This window comes from Pongo abelii, chromosome 4 (assembly GCF_028885655.2).
Source record: "Pongo abelii isolate AG06213 chromosome 4, NHGRI_mPonAbe1-v2.0_pri, whole genome shotgun sequence".
Lineage (NCBI taxonomy): Eukaryota > Metazoa > Chordata > Mammalia > Primates > Hominidae > Pongo > Pongo abelii.
In genome coordinates this window covers 164,590,834-164,611,891 of record NC_071989.2, presented here as the reverse complement: position 1 = coordinate 164,611,891, position 21,058 = coordinate 164,590,834, and the positions used below count along the sequence as shown (strand labels likewise).

Sequence of the window (21,058 nt, the reverse complement as noted above, 5' to 3'; positions counted from 1 at the left end):
AGTGTGGGAACTCTAAACTGACCCTCTTTACCTAACAGGGTGTTTATGAGGATCAAATATCACAGATGTGTTTTATAAGCTATATAACGTGATATGTGAAAAAAATAATTGTTGGTTCACTAGTTAAAACAGGTAAATAACTCTCTACTAGGGGAAAAACACAAAATGTTCATTAAAAGGCACTAAACAAATACTAAGTGTTCTTGGTAAAGAAATATTGCTGGCATTAGCAAAATCCGTTTGTTCAATTCCCTTGATTCCTTTTCTTGCTTCTCTGTAACTCTAATTGAAAATGCAATGACATTCCTCAGTTGGTAGTTGCTGTCACATTAACATATTGATTAGGTGATGGTTTTTCCAAGGGCCTTGTGTGGAAATTGGAAATACCCATTCACAAGGAGCCTGTTATATAAAGAGTATGAAACAAATAACTATGAATGTTCATCTTTGCCATTTTCCAGCTCCCTTTGCTGAGGTAAGAAATCAGTCTTTGTGGTTCAGATTGACAACTTCTTATCTTAATCATTAGTATTAGACAAAAAGATCAGGGCTGCATTAATTTACTCTCAAAGCACAGAAAGGTAATCCAGAGATTTCTTTCTAAACCTTTTTGATATTGTGCACCATTAACAAAATACATTTCAGCATATACCCCCAATATATGTCTTTTTGGTAAATTATACATGTATTAGTTCATTCATGTATTATGCACTTCAGAAAACATACAGAAAGTTAAAGGCTAGAAGTTCAAAACCTGTAAATGTAAATCTCTTCATGTTTTCCTGTAGCACCTGATTAGTCTTGCTCACCCTTGTGTAGTATGAAACCCCCATATTTGAAGCCACAGTTCTATCATATCAAGGATATATGCTGTTAACAGTGGTAAGAATCATCTGCCTGTACTGTCTCAAGCAATAACTATGTTTCATGCTGTATGGTTATGCTAATAGGAGTCATCAAGAAATAGATCCCTTCCCCACTGTACACATTTGTTCATTACCCATTGCAGCACTGGGGCATTCAAATTTTTCAGTGGGCATTGATTGGGCTGGAGCTTCTGGTGATTTATTGGTCTTCCCAGATGCAACAGTCAACCTCAAATGCCCTCTTTCTCTACAACTTTTCTTTGGGGGCTAAAAATACTGTTTGGTTTAATGTACTTCCAAGTTTTGCACCAAAATACATGCACTAGTGGGGGAGAGAAAATAAGCATCCCCAGAGTTGAGTATAACCTAAGAGGCTGTGCTGAAAAATATACCCCCACACACAGAAACCCTCTCTCAAGCCCCTCAGAAATATTGACCAAATATAACTTCATAAACTGCAAAATTACTTCGAACTTTCACTTTTACTTGAATTTGTGTTCTGTTCTTAAGCCATTTTTTATTTTAATTTTAAAAAGTTTTAAAATCATAGACGCCAAACAAATGAAGATCTTCAGGGAGATAGTTCATGTTTATCCTGTTGCTGTGCATATTCTCATTCTACCCAGGGTTTTGCTCACCCAGTTACAGAAACTCAAGCGTGAGGAATAAGGACTGAACTGGGAGGTGGGGGTTCAGGCACATCCCTGCCACGTTGTTCGCTGTCCACCTGTGGGACATTGACACATCACTTAACTTCTCTAAATCTCGTCTCATGGTGTCAAGAGACAATTCATGTCTGCCAAAACTCTTCCTTCTAGGTCACCTCAAAGATCTTGTCTTGTAAACCCACAGCATTAAAACTCAGTGGAGCCCTAATGATCAACAAACATCTTAAGGATGAAGAAATAGAGGGTCAGAAAGGTTGACCACTTGCCATAGAGCTAGTTAGTATTTTCAAATGCTAAAAATAGTGATTTTGAGTTCAAAAGAAAAATTACTTCAAAAAAGAAATTAATTTTCCCTGAAAGTCCTAGCTATATATCAAGAACTAAACCTGTGTCTCAAGTACAAGTCCACTGCCCTTTCCAGAGTACGTGTCTCTAGTCCTTACACATAGTAGGTGCATTAAGCATCTGGTAAAGATGAACTGAATTACTCTAGCCGAGATATGACTTAGAAGCTCTGCTTGATTGCATTCTTATTACAGCCTTTTAATGCCTAACACATTTGGCAAGTATTTTCTGATGGCCACAAAGAGGGTTTCTATGTGTCAGTATTTTTCAGTGCTGCCTGTGATTATGAAGAGTTTGAATCAAATGCTGTCTGTTGACCAATGTTTATTACATAGTTTTTGAAAGTGTTGCTTTTTGCCTGAGTTCAGGTTTCTTTCTAGATTTAAACAGCTAGAATCCTCAGAGGCTTCACATCCCATTTGTGTTTTGAATCTGTCTCACACCGACTCTTCAGCCTCCCCTTTCTTTCCAGAGAAAGAAAGACTGTGTCCCCTTTCTTTCCAGAGTCTCAGCCCACTACGTCTCTACTGCTACCCCCCATCAGCACTTATGCATGCTCAAATATTTCCCTTCTTAAATAAAACAAGGCAAAACATCTTCCATCCTATATACTTTCTCCACTGTACCCCATCTCCTTCCCCTAAGAACCAAAATTCTTAATAGAGTTGTCTGTACACACTGTGTCCTGTTTGGTCATTTTGTGTTTTTTCTTCACCTAACAAAATCTGGTTCTGCCTCCAGACCTCCACAGAAACTGCTGTCCCTCAAATTACAACTACTCTCTTGGTTATTACCAAGAAATACCAAATTTCAACTAATCCACCTGACATTTTTGAGGCCTTTCTGAAACACTGGACACTGTTAATATGCTCTCCCTCCTTGGCTTTTGTGACCAACCTCCCTTGAGATTCCAACCTCCTTAGACACCGTGTTTTTGTCCTGGGCTCCTTTTCCTTACCTTACCCATTAAATGTTGGTATTGCCCAAGGCCCTGTTCTAGTCCATCTTCTCTTTTCACTGTTATCACCCCCATTGCTTCAATTATCTCCTACATGGTAATGAATGCCAAGTTCAGCACTCCAGCCAGACCCAAGTGTAAAATGCCTCCTAGATAGTTTCACTTACCAGAGTAGTGGATTGTCTGAGGCTCCACAGAGATTCCTTATTTGAGGCTGAGCTATCCACCCCACTGTCCTACAGCTGCTTGGAACATAAGATGCTGACTGCTCACAGCTGTGTCCCTTGCTGGACATTGCTTTTGTCCTCTGATGACTGCACCATCCAAGAGTATGCCGCCCCCAGAAGGCAGCCCACAGCATATGACTGGTTAATATGGAAATATAAAGGCCAGGCCCAAGAAGGCAAGAGCCTCAAATTTCAGAATCTGATGTGCCATCCAGAGCTTCATGTAGGACTGGTTGGTATCTTGGTTACAACAAAATACTGGCTCTGTTTTTCTCTTTGCCATTTCCTCCCTCCCTCACTTTTCTATAGGACTGTCTCCTTGAGAACTCCCTAATAAATCTTCCACCTTCAACTCCCCAGCTCAGTGTGTCTCCATCACAGGGAACTACAGTCAACACCACAAGAAAACACCATACTCCCTTCTCCTCCTTTTCTTCTCCACTAATACTCAACATCTCAGTAAGCCACACCATCATCCTTCTAGTTGCTCAAGTCAGATATCTGGGACTCATCCTTGACTTCTTCCCCACAGTCTACTCAACAAGTATTGTCAATTCTACTTCCTAAATAGCTCACAGATTAATCTTTTCTTTGTCCTTATTACAACTTCATCAGTTTAGGAAAACATTTCCTCTCCAAAGACTATTGCAGTGTGTCCCAACCAGGAAGCCAGGGACAGATGTTGATCATTTCATTGCTGAGGAGGCTAAATGGGGTGTCTGAGGCAGCCAGGACAGGCCACTCATTGCCTCTGTCCAAGAATAATCGCATCTAGGGTTCTAAATCACCACAAACGTCCTGCTATGTGTCATACAATATTTTCATTTTGTAGGTATGCCATCCTGTGAGAAAGGCTAGAAACACTGCAATTGCCACAGGGTCCTAATTGGTCACTCTGTCACATGTCTCTCCTCCCATGCAAAGTGGAAATTTCCTTCAAGACAGGGAGTCTTTCTGTTTTCCAGTGTTCAGCCTAAGACTGGCATACAGTAAGCACTCACCAAATATTTGTTCACTGAATCAGTAAATGAATCAATCCATCTTTCAAATGAAGAAATGAGTCAAAGAGTGAAAGAAAGGGAAGAAATACTGAAAAGAAAATAGGAAAAGGGAAGGAAACCAGTTTCTCATCCTTCCAAGGGTCTTGTCCTTGATGTTGAATGGATTTCCATGATGAATGATCTATTTTAGAAGGTAAAAGGGATGTTGGCAAAGTTCTGGGGAACAAGGTTTAAAAGTATAGCCGCATTTTCTTTGTTTTTTAAGTTTGTAATCTCCAAGAGGGCTTATAATACCAGTTTTTGCAATGAAGCAGTTTACCCAACAGAGAGGAATCGATAAATACTAATTAATGATAATAATTAAGGAGGAATAAGTAGATGAAAGACTGAAATAGAATGACTAAGTAGGTTTCTTTCATCTGAGGCAAATCCCTCTCTGCAATGAAAGTTTTGTACCATTGGCCCTGCCTGTTGCATTATAATTATTTTCCATAGTGGAAAAACACAGGCCAATAAGTGGAAAAACAGATGTTCATGTCGTAACTCAATCATATACTAGCAGTGTGACCTTGGGAGAGGCACTTAATCTTTTTGAACTTGCATATCTTTGTCTATAAGAAGAAAAGATTGACATAGATGATGTTCATGTCCACTTCTAGCTCTAAAATTCTACTCTGTTCTGTCTTATGTTATTTTTAGTTTTCTTGATGCCTGTCAATTCAGTGCTTTCTACAGACTGGAAAAGGAATTCAAACTGGCTAGCGTTTTATAAGAGTCAACTAAAAATAAGCTTTAAAGCAAGAGACAGGAAACCACTCTATGGAAACAATGCATATTAATCAGTAATCTGGAAGCTTTTTGCAGGAACCATTTTCAGCCTTCCTCTCTTTACCTCTTAAAGTATGTGCTTCTAACAGGAAAGAGGTCAGAAGCAGATACACATATACACATATTCTTTATGAAGCTGACATATGGAGGAGAAGGGGGAAGATAAAACATGAAAATTTAGGCAACTATTGACTGCTAGAGATTGCACAGAAGGCAAGTCTGAGAGAAAAACTGGATCAGAAATTGAAATCCAATGGCTATTGGCAGGCACTAATTGGGTCTATGCATTTCTCTCCCATTGTTCTGCTTCAATTAGAAGAAAAAAACTAACTATATGATAAAGTAGAGAGGTCAAGTTTGGTGTTCTAGAAATATGTGGCCCCACAGTTTCCTGGATATATCACTTTATCCTTTTTATTTATTTATTTTTATTTATTTTGAGATGGAGCCTCACCCTGTGCCCCAGGCTACAGTGCAATGGCGCGATCTCGGCTCACTGCAACCTCCGCCTCCCAGGTTCTAGTGATTCTCCTGCCTCAGCCTCCTGAGTAGCTGGGATTACAGGTGCCCAGCACCATGGCTGGATAATTTTTGTATTTTTAGTAGAGACAGGGTTTCACTGTGTTGGTCAGGCTGGTCTCAAACTCCTAATCTCACGTGATCTGCCTGCCTCGGCCACCCAAAGTGCTGGGATTACAGGCATGAGCCACTGTGCCCAACACCCACTTCATCCATTTTTAGACTATTCTGGTGATCTTCATTTATGGATTAGCTTTCAGGATACCATTATTACTATTTTCTTTTTCTCTTGTATAAATGAGAGAGACATTCCTATCAGAATTTTAATCTCATAGACTAAATTATTTTCCATTTCTTTTGAGGAAGGTGAAATATGAAAAAGAATCAACTAAATAAGAAATTGGGCCATTGTCATATTTGGCCATCCAGCAAATTTCCCGAGGCATGGCAGATCAGGAAGCACAGTATGAGTTAGAGATCGAGAGAATTGTAGCCAAAAAATAGAATGCAAACATATGCTGTTCCTAACAGGGTAAATGAAACCATTAACTCCTGCTTCAAGGGAATTCTCTCCTGTGGCCAGATCCACTAAAAGAAGCCAAAGGGCTCTTTGAAAATTTCTTATCACTTGGTCACATTAGAACAGCTCTAACCCTGGAAGTTAAAAAAAAGAAATAGTACTCCTTCTTTGGGAACAGAAGATTTAAAACTAATTTTTGTAGAGGTGGAAACTCTTGGCCATGTTTCCACTAGAGTGGGCTGTCTGCTCTGAGAGCAAGGTGAGCTATCTCCTGATACGGTGACTTTCTGCCTGACATCTTGGTATACCTGGGAGCAAAGTTCCCAGGAAAAAGCCTACTTTCTAATTGGTTAGGCTGTATGTTTTATTTCCATTGAAAACAGCAGAAAAGCCTACTTTCTAGTTGTTTAGGCTGTATGTTTTATTTCCATTGAAAACATATTCTTTATTTCTCAATCTTCAATTCTCAACTTTACTCACTCATACTATTCAAAGTACCAATAATGTATACTAAGAATAGCTAGCATTAAATTACTTACTACAGGCCAGATCCCATATCAGATGCTTTATATGCAACCAACTATCCATTCAGTCCTCACCACAGTTCTATCAGGTCAGAATATACAACCTTCAACCTCGTTTAACACAGGAGGCCACAGAGGCCTGCCCTCACATACTTTGAACTATTCTCCTACATGGAGTCAATGTAATCCCTTTTAGGTAGTAGTGAGTGAAAATGGTTTCCATTTGGCACTGATCAAATGGAGTCAGAGGTGAGAAGTGCAACCAAAGATAACTGGAAACTTAAGAGTGGTGCATGTCTGGGGGTCAGAAGAGAAAGTTAGGGCCAAAATATGAAATTCAAATGCAAGCTGCCTTTGATGCATAATGACTGGTTTTACTTTAATTGTATCAGACTCGGAAATGCTCTACAGATGTATTTTTTAACAAGATAGGGAGAAATTATAGGAGAGCAAGAATGTCACAGTTTAAGCAAAAGCAATTAGAAGAAAGCCAAGAGTTAGTCCATCAGGGTAATCTTAGGCAAATGGCTTCATCTCAGGCTTCATCTCTCATTGGGTCTGGAATGCACATAGCACTCCTCGCCCTTCTCACTTCAGTAGACATTTGTGAGAAGCACAAGAAGTAACTACACTGAAAGAATTTTGAAAAAGTTTGAATGTCCCATAATTGTTACTGTTACTGTCACTCTAAACGTTCCTTTGAGATTCTGTGACTGTAAACTGGAAAAATCACCATAGGACAATCTGATACACTTCTGAGACTTTTATCAAAAACAATGCATGTTTTGTATCTGAGCTATATTACTGTCCTGCTAGAAGCAACTTAAAAGAAACACAAAATCAGGTTGGAAAAATGAAGGTCAATACAGACCTGATGTTCACATTAAATCTGAGTGCAATTTGGGACAATGACTCCCTTCACACCTCTTCGATTATCAAACACCAAAAACAAGACTACCCCAGGCCATGATGACCAGGGTGCTGGGGCAACCTATGGTGAAAAGTCTAGATTAGAGACTTCATGTTAAACTTTTAAAAAAAATAATAGTTCATTATTTTTTAAAGAACTTTCAAAGAAACCCTAAATGTATCCATTAAAACGTAAGCAGAAAAAACCCAAGAGTTATTTCTGAAAGAAATTATAGTACAGCTAGCTTTTCTGGTTTTTTATGTTTTGCTACAAATAATTAAATTTTTCACTTGTCCCTAAAACCCTCTTAATGAAAAACATCTACAAACAAGGCTCATGGGAAATAACAGGACTCTGCTATGAAATTGCAACAAAACATTACTTACTTTCTTTGCTTATACCGTGGGTCTATGTGTGCTTGTTTGTGTTTCACACTTGCTAAGAATTCAATTTGTACAATGAACATATGGCCTCCGGGGGCTTATAAAAATGGCTGCTTAAGTGAAGATAATTAATTCTGTAAAGTATTTTTCTCCTACATATCTATGAAGACACCTACTGCTTAACTTCAAAAGGAAGCTACCCCTCTCTCTCTTTCACACACCAATTTTGGTACATCGTACCCACTGGGCAATCAAGAAGTGACTCAGATTTCACTTTCATCAGAAACCTTTCCCAAGCCTACATTTGGAAGTGCTATGTGACTTAATGTCACACATATGAAAGGTACTCAAACGCCAATTTAAGTATGGTTTTTCTGCTGTAAAATTTTTGAAATGTTTCAAATAATTTAGGTTTTGAACTTCTTTGGTAATGAGTAACTCATTTGATATATGATTGCTTGAGAATGTGAGTCTTGCTCAGGGATTATTAACAAGTGAGAAAAACCTAAACCACAAATTGTTTTCAAATGTAAATCAATTTTTAAGAGTATAAAATGAAACAATACATAAAATTGATACAATGCTATGTTTTGTAGACATTTAATTAAACATTGATTAATTTTTATTTTATGGATTTCATCCCACATTCAGTAGCCACCGATTTATATTTTTTCTTCTAGGCCCTATGTCTACTATTCTAATTCCTTGTATATAGCTCCTCCATCTTTCAGTTTTATCATTATACATTTAGTCATGGATTACTTTAAACCATGCATTTTCAATGGGGGAAATGTCACCCCTAAAGGGAGGAAAATGAGTTCTTGGGGAATGAAAAACCTTACTCAAATTGTGTATGAAGCATAGACACACAGAGTGCATAAAGAGATATACAGTACATCTGAGGAATAAAAATTTCCTGAGGTTGGGGCTATCAGGAAAAAATGTCTCAAAAGTGTCCTTGTAGGGGTGACAATGAGGAAAAGGCTGAGAATCACTGCTTTGGGTTGTTTTAATATGCTTTATATGTATCCCTTTCATTTTCCCAACAGAATTGAAGCTATTTAAGAGCAAGGATTGCATCTTCTATTTCTCCTGAATGTTTACACCACATGCTCAAAGGTCCCAATATTATTTTATCACCCTCCTGGGAGTACACTGTGGTCTAATTTTATGCAACTTTCAATTATGTAAATTTTAATGAATGTCATACTACATAACCAGGGTTGAAAAATTTAAAATAATGCAAATTCCTTCAAACTAAAAATTTGCCAAGAATTGCATGATTTCAAAGCTGGTAAGCCAAGTGAATTGTTAATTATGTTCACTGCCAGGTAATAGCATTAACAGTATAGAAATTCCTTTCACCTTTTGTAAGAAACAAATTATGTGAAGTCTCTAAGAACACTTCCCTCCAGTAAAATGAATTGTTATGTACTGGAATCTGTTGAAGCATACTTGTAGGAACTTAATATACGTTTTTAAAGTAGGAAGTTTGGAGGTGTTTTTTAAAAATTGTTTATTATACATAAAGGTATACAGCAGAAAATAGGTTAGCCATTGAATTATCATGTTCATTGTTCTTTATTGCCTGTGATCAAGGATACAGATATCACTGTGGCAGGGCTATCATATGGAATGCTGAATTAAATAGACCTTATTACACTTCTAGTACTGGGAACAGCCAGCTGAGGTAGGAGCCAAGAGACATATCTCAATGCCATCTAGAGCACTTGGCTCTCAGCACCTGACCTAGAGCCTGGCACATAGTAGGCATGAAAATAAGTTATTTGTTAAATGGATGTAAGAACTTTGTCAGAGTATTAGAGTAACACTAGATGCTGGAAGGCAATCCAGCAACTATTGTGATGATAGTATATGGTCCCATTTGTTACACACATTCACAACTTCATCAACATTTGATGGCAAACCTGTGAAGGGCTCCTGGCACACCTAAAAACCACAACAATAATTCAAGACACAACACTGTGAAAGGAATGAGAAGATCCAAGTTTAAGGTTTCTTCCATTCATTAGCACTGAGACCAAATTTGGGCAAGTTGCTTATGTCCTTGGACCTCGATTTTCTCATTTATAAAATAAGGGCATTGGATCAGTGATCCCAAAAAGCCAACATTCTAACTGTAACATTTTATGTGTTTTATGCTCAATGAAAGCTTATCAACAATTTCTCATCATCAGCTTTGGGTTTAGATTTGTAGCCTATACTCATGAGACTAATAAATGTTAGTGGCAGGGAAACTGTTTCCATGGTCTTGAAATCTCTGTTTCTGAATTTTGCAAGATGAGCACAGACTATGCAGAACTCTTCCACTCAAATCAGGCCATGCCTGCCAAAATCAGCCACATTTCCACAATATTATAATTTTAGATCTATTTTTTTTAAAAAAAGAATCCTACTTCAAATATAATTCAATATAATGAGTACAAGTTTTGTCTGACATGGTCTGAAGAAGAGAATGACACTTTTCTGACTTTCAAGGTAATTATAATCTAAAAACAGAAACTAGAAATATAAAGCAATTAAATAACAAGAAGGGATAATATATGATAACGTTTTTAATTGAAAATATTCAACAGCAAAGATTTAAGGATTAGATAATTAGTGCTATGAATGGTCAGACTGAAGAGGTTGATGTTAAGTGGATTTCCCTAAAAGGTTCAGCAAAGGAGGCTTGCCTTGGAATAATAGGATCCTGGTCTAAAGTTGATTTTTTGTTGTGTTCTTCTAATTTCCTGTTCCATATTGTGCTCTCTGGAGTCACAAAGATCAATTGGAATCCCCCTTCCAGATGAAATCACGCAAGTCATTTGCAGACCAGGTAATCCCTGGCTTATCTCTTTACCTGGTGATCATTCTCTGCTCCTTCAGCATTTTTCGCAAAAGAATTTGTCTAGTATGTACCCATCTCATCTCCCATCACCATCCTTGTTTCTGCTCAAAAGGTATCCCTCTTTCCTAAGACTCCTTGAGTTGAGAAACCTAAAGCTGAGTTACCAAAGAGTAGGAAAGACTGTCAGGAATCATCTTAAAAAGAGAAAGAAGTTTGAAAAGACATTGACAATATCACCACTGTAGAAAAGCATCACAATGCAAAAGTTCGGAAAAATCCAAGATTAAAAATACAGACTCAGACGTGGACACCTTCTTAGAAGGAACATTGGCAGCAAGTTATCTTTCCAAAGACTTAAATGCCAAGAATGAAAGGAGAGTAGAAGAAAGGGAATGTAGAAGAGAGGAATTTACGAAGAAAGAAAAGTAATTAAGAAGATAAGAAAACTAGAAATATAAATTTAGGAAGAGAGTTGGGATGGAAAGAAGCTAAGAAAGACACTGATTAGAAAGAAAGAAAGAAAAGAGAAGGAAGAGGGGAAGAAAAGCCAGCCAGCCAAGACTAAAATGAATTGGCTATCACACTGGCTTCCAAAGAAAATTAATGTAAATAAAATGAAGGCCATGTAATGAGGGAAACATATATTCAACACAACAATCTGGCTCCCTAGTTGTGCTTAAAATACAGCCACAAAAAAATATATATATATATATGAATTAGAACAAAATTACTTACTGTGTGGTTGCCGCACACGGAGCAGGCGGTGCCGCTTCAGCCTGGCACTGTTTGAAGAAACTAGTTTTGAATGCCATTTGGACAGAACCCAAGGTGTTCATGCCCCAGTAGGAAGCACAAATCATTAAAAGAAAAATATTGAAGGCATTTTCTCTGTTGGTGTGTAATTTCTCAATGTTATTGCCAGCACAAGAAATGCTTTGAAGGTGAACAAAAGCTAATGAAGCACTGTAACAAACACTAGTAGTGCTTGTTAATGCATCTACCCTTTCTCAGGTTTCCTGAGTCTCATTTTATTCCTCTACAACTCACTCTGTAGGACTGCTTGAGCATACGTGGGGTTCCACCCAGGTGGGGCATCTTTTCATCTCTTTAGTATGGTAGGCTCAAGAGCACACAAGTCACTTATTCATTGTGAAATTCCAGAAACAAAGGAGGTATCAGTTCCACCAAAGTGGAGAACGAGTGAGTGATGTCACTGACCATCTTTTCCATTTAAGTCTAATACAAGGAGAAGAAAGGCACCTGGAAAGAGGAAAGTGTTATGCACAAAATTCTTGGGCAACAGATAGAGTGGGCAATGTAGTGAAGGTTTTCCAGCCTCCCAAATTGGGACCACTCCTTTAGAGAGAGGGCTGCAGGTGGCAGCAGAAAAGGCTGTTTCCCCAAGAAATCCTGTGAGATGCAGTGTACAATGGACCAGGTATATAACCCAGGTGACGAAAAGTAACACTGATTGGAGTGCAGGGCCATCCTCTTTATTTTTTCATGCCACATGGCTCAGATCTAAATCCTTGACAATGAAATACTTTCAGAATTCTAGAAGATATCACTTTTGTAGCATGTGGTGTTCTATGGGATCTGGCAGCAGTGGAGGAGACAGGCACAAACAAATGAATTCAAAAGAAGAGGATATCAGAGCCAGGGAAGTAGCAAAATAAGTAGAATACGGTGGCCATCACATGGGGAATGTGGCTGATGGAGAAGCAATTCAAACACTTCCAGGACTCTGGAAGAGACTTGACAGTGGGTGGGATACACAAAACAAACAGGTGTGAACAGGAATCAGAGTGTGTGAAATACAAATACTGTTGTGAACTTATTTGCACCCAGAGGCTATTAAGGCCAGAAGGATGTTTAGATTTCATCCCATTTATATTTCCTTATGATTTGGTAATTTTATGTGCGTCTTGGTAAAGAATTATTCTGGGGGAAATATATATATATATATATATACATATATATATATATACATATATATATATATATACATATATATATATATACATATATATATATATATATGCCCACACACATATACTATACTCATATAAGTTAGATAATCTTATATAAATTTTAGCAATAAAATGTAGAAATGAAGCCATTGGAAAGGATCAGAAAATTCACATGCAATAAGCTATATTTGAAGATGGTGGTCAACATTATAAAACCTGGATATTTTGAGACACTATTAATCCCAGATGTTAAAGACTGATATGGAGCCATGGCCTTTCTAAAAATGGCAGTATCATGTTTGTGATCATACACATACAATGCATTGCTATTCTGCTAACATTCACCCTACTCATCTTTGAAATGAGAGTCACTGAAGCTGGCTCTGTGATAGAACAAGCAGCTAAATACCAAATGAGGCCCTGAAATCATCCGCTTACCATTTTCATGCAGAAGATTTACAGCTCCCTTTTCTGGGCAACAAAGCCCAAATATTTATGCAGCTGATTACAAAGCAATTAAAGAAACAGAATGCAAACGAATCGTAAGATTGAGGGATATCTTCCATTTTGACAATGCACTCTCCTAAAATTGGGAATTTTTTTGTGTACATCATTCATTTTCTCTTCTCTTTCTATTATTACCAAGTGACAAATTAGTTACCATTTATTCCTTTTCTATTCTCAAGGAGGAAAAATAATTCTATCAGGAAGCAAGAGTGTACCCAGTCCTTTAGGCAGTTCCCTTGTACTGGCTCACTCAAATTTGCTGTTCTAGTGTTGTGCTTTTTCATGGCCCTCTGTGGATATTTTTTACTATCAGGATTGACATGATGTGCAACCACCAAGCTACTACCTTGGCTAAAATTCCCTGTGCTGGGGGATCTAATGACCTTCTTGGGACCAAAGCCCAGGACTGGCTTTATGCCCTAATTCCGCTTGTCTTTCATCTAACTTCTCACTGCTGAATTTGTTACACTGCTTCTTTTACTAAAATCTCTCACTAGAATCCTTCAACTTTATTATTTAAAAGAAGGATATGATGATTTAAGTCCTTTGCATTTTCCTTTCAATAGCTGATTTTTAAATTTTCTTATTGAGTAAAGGAAAAATTTTTTAAAAGACTTATTAGGTAGAATGTCAACACATAAAATAGCAAAAAAAAACACTATGTTATTCAAGGACATTGGGGAGGGGGCTGGGCAGGTAGTGATGGCAGATCTAGGCTACCTACACACATTTCCCATCCTCACCCAACTATGCACCTCTGTACCTTCCAGAGAACAAAATTTAAAAACCACAAATTCATAATACAATACAACCTCTGTCTTAAGGAATAGTTGACTATTTTCCATTAGAAAAAAAAATGAACCTACAAGATATCATCAGCCTTCCATTAATATGGTTATCACTTGTCTTTTGCTCCCAGACTATTAAAACAGTATATTGTAAGTTCCTATCAACAATATTCATTCTCTAGGAATAGTTTGTAGATTACAAGACGTCATCTTGAATTCTCTTAAAGAAACCCTAGAATGTTAAATTTTGAGAAAAAAGAATTGGTCTTCATCTGTTAAGCTGTTTAGAATGTTCTGTGTCCAACACCAGTAAGAATTTTAATATATTCAGCTAAAGTCTACTACAAAAGATGCATTCAAAGTTCGCATGTCTCTCACTCACTTTAAGGGTTTAGCAAAACCTGGAAGAACTGCACAATGATCTCAGAAGCTCTTTCCATGCCCTTGGAAGCAATTCCTATTATTTATTCAGCCCAGTCTAAAATACTCTGTAATCTCTGCTTTGGTTCTTGTAATCTTATTTTTCAAATGCATTCCATCCTAGAAGTGGCATTCTGGTGATCTGCAGACAGATATTTAACCAGCAGATAAAGCTTTCCCTCAATAACCTGAGCATGCTCTCTGCATAAAGGCATTGTGGAATAGCAAGTGAATAAAGGAGAAAATAATAGCTATTTATAGATATTTACAGCAGTGTTCCACCAGGACCCCACTTGTCACAAAGTATGAAAGATCCCCTTAGAAAATGCATATTTTCCATCTTCAAAATGTTTATTAAGCAAACCAACTATTTTTAAGGTCTATTGGAATAAAATAGCTTTGGGTATTACTGGCACTTAATGATTCAAAGGCTGAAACTAAGACTTCTTTTTAGATAAGCAAGAAGGAAGGAAGATACACTTTGTTCCTTCAATGAGTTCAGCAGGGAGCCTGTTTGGAGCACCTGTAGAAGAATTGCAGACAATTGCAGACAGATTATTCCCCACCCTCTCAGAGCCTAACATTCACCAGATAATTAGCCTCGAGATAATCAATGATTTAAAACATGAAATCATGCTTCTTGTGTCCTTCATGAAAGAAAAAGCCACTAGTGACTTATCATCAGCAGGACATATGTCCTATTACAATATGTTTAAAAAATAAGTTATCCATTCATTCCCTCCTTTATTTCAGAAGTATTCATCGAGCACCTACTATGGTGCAAGGTAGATTGTGCTTTTTGAAGTCCATTGACAGAGGGTTGCCACCTGACAAAGCAGACAGACATGCTCAAGTGGGTCAATTTAGTTAATTTGTTATAGTCCTGGGTCAGGTCCCCAGCTCAAAAGAGAACCGAAGTGATGTCATCTAATTCCAAGGTTTATCTGCACTTGTCAATATGGAGTTACAGAAACAAAGCTCACAAGAAACTGATGCAAAAGCCAGTGCAGAAACAGCTGCAATATTGACCAGGGTTTGACAACTGTACCTCAACCACTGTGTTCTTTAGAATTATGTAGAAATAGATTCAAAAATCTCACTATCACTTGCTGTCTTTGTACAAATCAGGCAAACTCTTAGACTCTCAATGTCTTCATCTGTAAAGCAGTAATCAAAACTTACTCAACAAAGTTATTGCTACTAAGTGAAATAACCTTTATACAGTGCTTATCATCATTCATTCAATAAATATTCATGAGTATACACCAAACTGTGCATCCACTGTGCACCAAACATCATATGAAGAATTGGAAACATAAAAGTGAGTCAATCAAATGTCTGCATGGGCTTTTGGAGATGAATTGAGTAAAATACAAGCATACACTGAGATTTGGCAGGTTCCATTCCAGACCACCACAATAAAGCAAATTTGCAACAAAGTGAGTAACAACCATTTTGGTTTGGCTCAAGAGACCTAGCTTTGACTCAAGAGACCTAGCTTTCAGCCTTTCTTGGCCTTCTACATGCCTTCCTCATTGAGCTTCATTTCTAGCTTTTGATTTAAAATGTGAGACATGCAACTCTCTTTCATTTGAATACTTAGAGGACACTGTAGGGTTATTAATTGGCCTAGTGTGAGTATGATTGTGTCTCAGGGAATAGGGAAGCTCAAGAAGAGGAAATGAGAGGGGAAATGGCCTGCAGGTGGAGCAGTCAGAACACATACAACATTCATCAATTAAGTTCTCTGTATTACACGGGCATGATTTATGGTACCCTAAAACACTTACATTAATAGCATTAAAGATCATTGATTACAGATCATTATATCAGATATAATAATAATGAAAAAGTTTGAAGGATAGTGACAATTACCAAAATGTGACTCAGAGCACATGCTGTTGGAAAAATGGAACTAACAGATTTGCTTGATGCAGGGTTGCTGAAAAGCTTCAATTTGTAATAAACACCATATCTGAGAAGCACAACGTATTAGTTCGTTTTCATGCTGCTGATAAAGACATACCCAAAACTGAGAAGAAAAAGGGTTTCATTGGATTTACAGTTCCACATGGCTGGGGAGGCCTCAGAATCATGGCAGGAGATGAAAGGTACTTCTTACATGGTGGCGGCAAGAGAAAAATGAGGAAAAAGCAAAAGCAGAAACCCCTGATAAACCCATCAGATCTCGTGAGACTTATTAACTATCACGAGAATAACACAGGAAAGACCGGTCCCCATGATTCAGTTACCTCTCCCTGGGTCCCTCCCACAACATGTGGGAATCCTGGGAGGTACAATTCAAGCTGAGACTTGGCTGGGGACACAGCCAAACCATATCACACAATAAAGCCAAATGCAATAAAATGAGGTATGCCAGTAATGCAATGGTCAGACTCCATTGGCACGTGAGGACTTAGCTGCATGCTTCACAGTGCCAGGCTCAGTCAGGGTAGGCATTCCCTTTCAGGTCATCAGGTTGGGCCTAAGAGTCCCTCTAAGACTGTCCTCTTTCTAAGCCTCCTTAGTTGTCTGATGGCCCTTATGATTGACAGCTTCACTCAATATACATCTCCAAAAAAATAGTAACTAATAATTTCTAAGGTTATACCATGTGCAAGATAAAATAGTTTTACCCTACAAATCTGGCTCTCTCCCTATCATGACTTTTGCATCGGCTTTCTTTAATCCATTCAGTGTTCATGGCTGTTTATGGCATATTTGTAAAGTCTGAAGTTAGCTAAACTGGAACTATACTTTCCAGAATTCTCAGGTCTGCAGCATTGGCTACGAGAGACATCTTGCCTGGGACCTGGTAGCACCCATTTCTCCTGCAGATCATACCTAACATTTAAGTTGGAGGCCAACAACCCTTCAAGAAAGACAGGGAAGATACTGTTATGTTCACAGTATCTGCAGCATATGAGCGCCAGACACACAACAGTCTCTTTGTTGAATGGCTATGATCCATTCAGTTTATAGAAGAAGAAACTGAGACTCACAGAAGGAGACTGTCATGCTCAAGGTTGTCCACCTATTAAATGGCAGAGTTTCCTAACTTGTGAGTAAATGTTCTTTGTACTACAAGATTAAACATGGCATGATAGCAAATTAAAAGGAAGGATAGTGTTCAACAAACAAATGATGCATATTGGGTCAAAAGATAAGATGGTACTTTATGTTACTTCTTCGAGATTACAGTTGTATTTTTTAAAAAACCTATAGTTACAAGTCACACATCAAAAAGCGAGGCCAGTGTCAACAGGCATATATCTGTCTGTCTCTCTATCTCTCCCTCAGCAGATCATAAGCACAATATTTTACATGAAAAGGAAGCTGGGCACGCGGCACTCGAAGCACTCACTCGGCGGGTTTCGTGGTTGGTAGAGACAGCAGGGGTGCCCCGCAGACTGCACCCCTCGAGCTATAGGTTCGCAAGCCCGACTTGACGGCGTCCCTATTGCTGGCCCAGCCTATGGTCATTGGGGGCCATTTCTTGCAGAGATGCCCTGACGTGCTTGCTCTTCTCCAGAGTTGGCCAAAGATATCATCTCTTCTTTTGATCACTGTTCCTGATTGTGACATTATGCAAGTGTTAAATTGTGTGCCTTTTGTTCCTGAAGAAAGAGGTCCTGGGATCTTTGAAATCCTAAGATTCTTGGATACCGCAGTATCATAAAATTCCTCTAAATGCATTGGTGCTAGCAATCCCCTACTCTGTCTGGCCTCTGGACCTAGCTTGAAGTTCTGGATTCATTTCCTTCTTCCTTGTATCTCAGCCTGAGCCTTCTGTCACCCAAAGGGCTCCAGCTGGTTTTTCACTCAGGCCTCACTTTATCTTCCAAGAACATCTCGGGGGCAGCCAAGATGGTCGAATAGGAACAGCTCCGGTCTACAGCTCCCAGCATGAGTGACGCAGAAGACGGGTGATTTCTACATTTCCATCTTAGGTACTGGGTTCATCTCACTAGGGAGTGCCAGACAGTGGGCGCAGGACAGTGGGTGCAGCGCACCGTGCGCAAGCCGAAGCAGGGCGAAGCATTGCCTCACTCGGGAAGCGCAAGGGGTCAGGGAGTTCCCTTTCCTAGTCAAAGAAAGGGGTGACAGATGGCACCTGGAAAATCGGGTCACTCCTGTGTCCGGAATTGGTGGGTTCTTGGTCTCACTGACTTCAAGAATGAAGCCGCGGACCCTCACGGTGAGTGTTACAGCTCTTAAGGTGGCGCGTCTGCAGTTTGTTCCTTCTGATATTCGGATGTGTTCGGAGTTTCTTCCTTCTGGTGGGTTAGTAGTCTTGCTGACTCAGGAGTGAAGCTGCAGACCTTCGCTGTGAGTGTTACAGCTCTTAAGGCAGCGCATCTGGAGTTGTTCGTTCCTCCTGGTGGGCTTGTGGTCTTGCTGGGTTCAGGAGTGAAGCTGCAGATCTTCGCGGTGAGTGTCACAGCTCATAAAAGCAGCGTGGACCCAAAGAGTGAGCAGTAGCAAGATTTATCGCGAAGAGCGAAAGAACAAAGCTTCCACAGTGTGGAAGGGGACCCGAGCGGGTTGTCAATGCTGGCTCGGGCAGCCTGCTTTTATTCTCTTATCTGGCCCCACCCACATCCTGCTGATTGGTAGAGCCAAGTGGCCTGTTTTGACAGGGCACTGATTGGTGTGTTTACAATCCCTGAGCTAGATACAAAGGTTTTCGATGTCCCCATCAGATTAGTTAGATACAGAGTTTCGACACACAGGTTCTCTAAGGCCCCACCAGAGCAGCTAGATACAGAGTAGCGACTGGTGCACTCACAAACCTTGAGCTAAACACAGGGTGCTGATTGGTGTGTTTACAAACCTTGAGCTAGATACAGAGTGCCGATTGGCGTATTTACAATCCCTGAGCTAGACATAAAGGTTCTCCAAGGCTCCATCAGAGCAGCTAGCTACAGAGTGTCGATTCGTGCACTCACAAACCTTGAGCTAAACACAGGGTGCTGATTGGTATGTTTACAAACCTTGAGCTAGATACAGAGTGTCGATTGGTGTGTTTACAATCCCTGAGCTAGACATAAAGGTTCTCCAAGGCCCCACCAGAGCAGCTAGATACAGAGTGTCGATTGGTGTACTCACAAACCCTGAGCTAGACACAGGGTGCTGATTGGTGTGTTTACAAACCTTGAGCTAGATACAGAGTGCCGATTGGTGTATTTACAATCCCTGAGCTAGACATAAAGGTTCTCCAAGGCCCCACCAGACTCAGGAGCCCAGCTGGCTTCACCCAATGGATCCCGCACTGGGGCTGCAGGTGCAGCTGCCTGCCAGTCCCGTGCCATGCACTCTCACTCCTCAGCCCTTGGGTGGTCGATGGGACTGGGCACCGTGGAGCAGGGGGCGGCGCTCATTGGGGAGGCTCGGGCTGCACAGGAACCCACAGAGGTGGGGGAAGGCTCAGGCATGGCGGGCTGCAGTCCCGAGGCCTGCCCCGCGGGAAGGCAGCTAAGGCCCGGCGAGAAATCGAGTGCAGCGCCAGTGGGCTGGCACTGCTGGGGGACCCAGTATACCCTCCACAGCTGCTGGCCCGGGTGCTAAGTCCCTCATTGCCCGGGGCTGGCAGGGCCGGCCGGCTGCTCCGAGTGCGGGGCCCACCAAGCTAACACCCACCTGGAACTCCAGCTGGCCCACAAGTGCCGCACGCAATCCCAGTTCCCGCTCACGCCTCTCCCTCCATACCTCCCTGCAAGCTGAGGGAGTGGGCTCCGGCCTTGGCCAGCCCAGAAAGGGGCTCCCACAGTGCAGCGGTGGGCTGTAGGGCTCCTCAAGTGCCGCAAGTGGGAGCCCAGCAGAGGAGGGGCCGAGAGCTAGTGAGGGCTGTGAGGACTGCCAGCACGCTGTCACCTCTCACTCCCACCCTAATACTGCGCTTTTCCGACGGGCTTAAAAAACGGTGCACCAGGAGATTATATCCTGCACCTGGCTCGGAGGGTCCTACGCCCAAGGAGTCTCGCTGATTGCTAGCACAGCAGTCTGAGATCAAACTGCAAGCTGGCAGCGAGGCTGGGGGAGAGGCGCCTGCCATTGCCCAGGCTTCCTTAGGTAAACAAAGCAGCCAGGAAGCTCGAACTGGGCGGAGCCCACCACAGCTCAAGGAGGCCTGCCTGCCTCTGCAGGCTCCACCTCTGGGGGCAGGGCACAGACAAACTAAAAGACAGCAGTAACCTCTGCAGACTTAAATGTCCCTGTCTGACAGCTTTGAAGAGAGCAGTGGTTCTCCCAGCACGCAGCTGCAGATCTGAGAACGGGCAGACTGCCTCCTCAAGTGGGTCCCTGACCCCTGACCCCCGAGCAGCCTAACTAGGAGACACCCCGCAGTAGGGTCAGGCTGACACCTCACATGGCCGGGTACTCCTCTGAGACAAAACTTCCAGAGGAACGATCAGACAGCAGCATTCGCGGTTCACGAAAATTTGCTGATCTGCAGCCACCGCTGCTGATACACAGGCAAACAGGGTCTGGAGTGGACCTCTAGCAAACTCCAACAGACCTGCAGCTGAAGGTACTGTCTGTTAGAAGGAAAACTAACAAACAGAAAGGACATTCACACAAAAGCCCATCTGTACAACACCATCATCAAAGACCAAAAGTAGATAAAACCACAAAGATGTGGCAAAAACAGACAGAAAAACTGGAAACTCTAAAAAGCAGAGCACCTCTCCTCCTCCAAAGGAATGCAGCTCCTCACCAGCAACAGAACAAAGCTGGATGGAGAATGACTTTGACGAGTTGAGAGAAGAAGG

General features: G+C 40.6%; 1 protein-coding gene across 13 annotated transcripts in view; it reads right to left on the bottom strand.

The window, feature by feature from the left end:
• The window catches only part of SGCD (sarcoglycan delta), a 1,054,463-nt gene that overhangs the window by 844,500 nt on the left and 188,905 nt on the right, over positions 1–21,058 (bottom strand). For 2 of the 13 annotated variants that reach the window (XM_063724346.1, XM_063724345.1), the window contains exon 1: positions 3,005–3,236. The exons of the other annotated variants lie outside the window; for them this stretch is intronic. The gene's annotated coding sequence lies outside the window, so the exon portion shown is untranslated. Of the gene's footprint in view, positions 1–3,004; positions 3,237–21,058 lie in introns of those variants that run through there. 13 annotated transcript variants of the gene reach the window in all.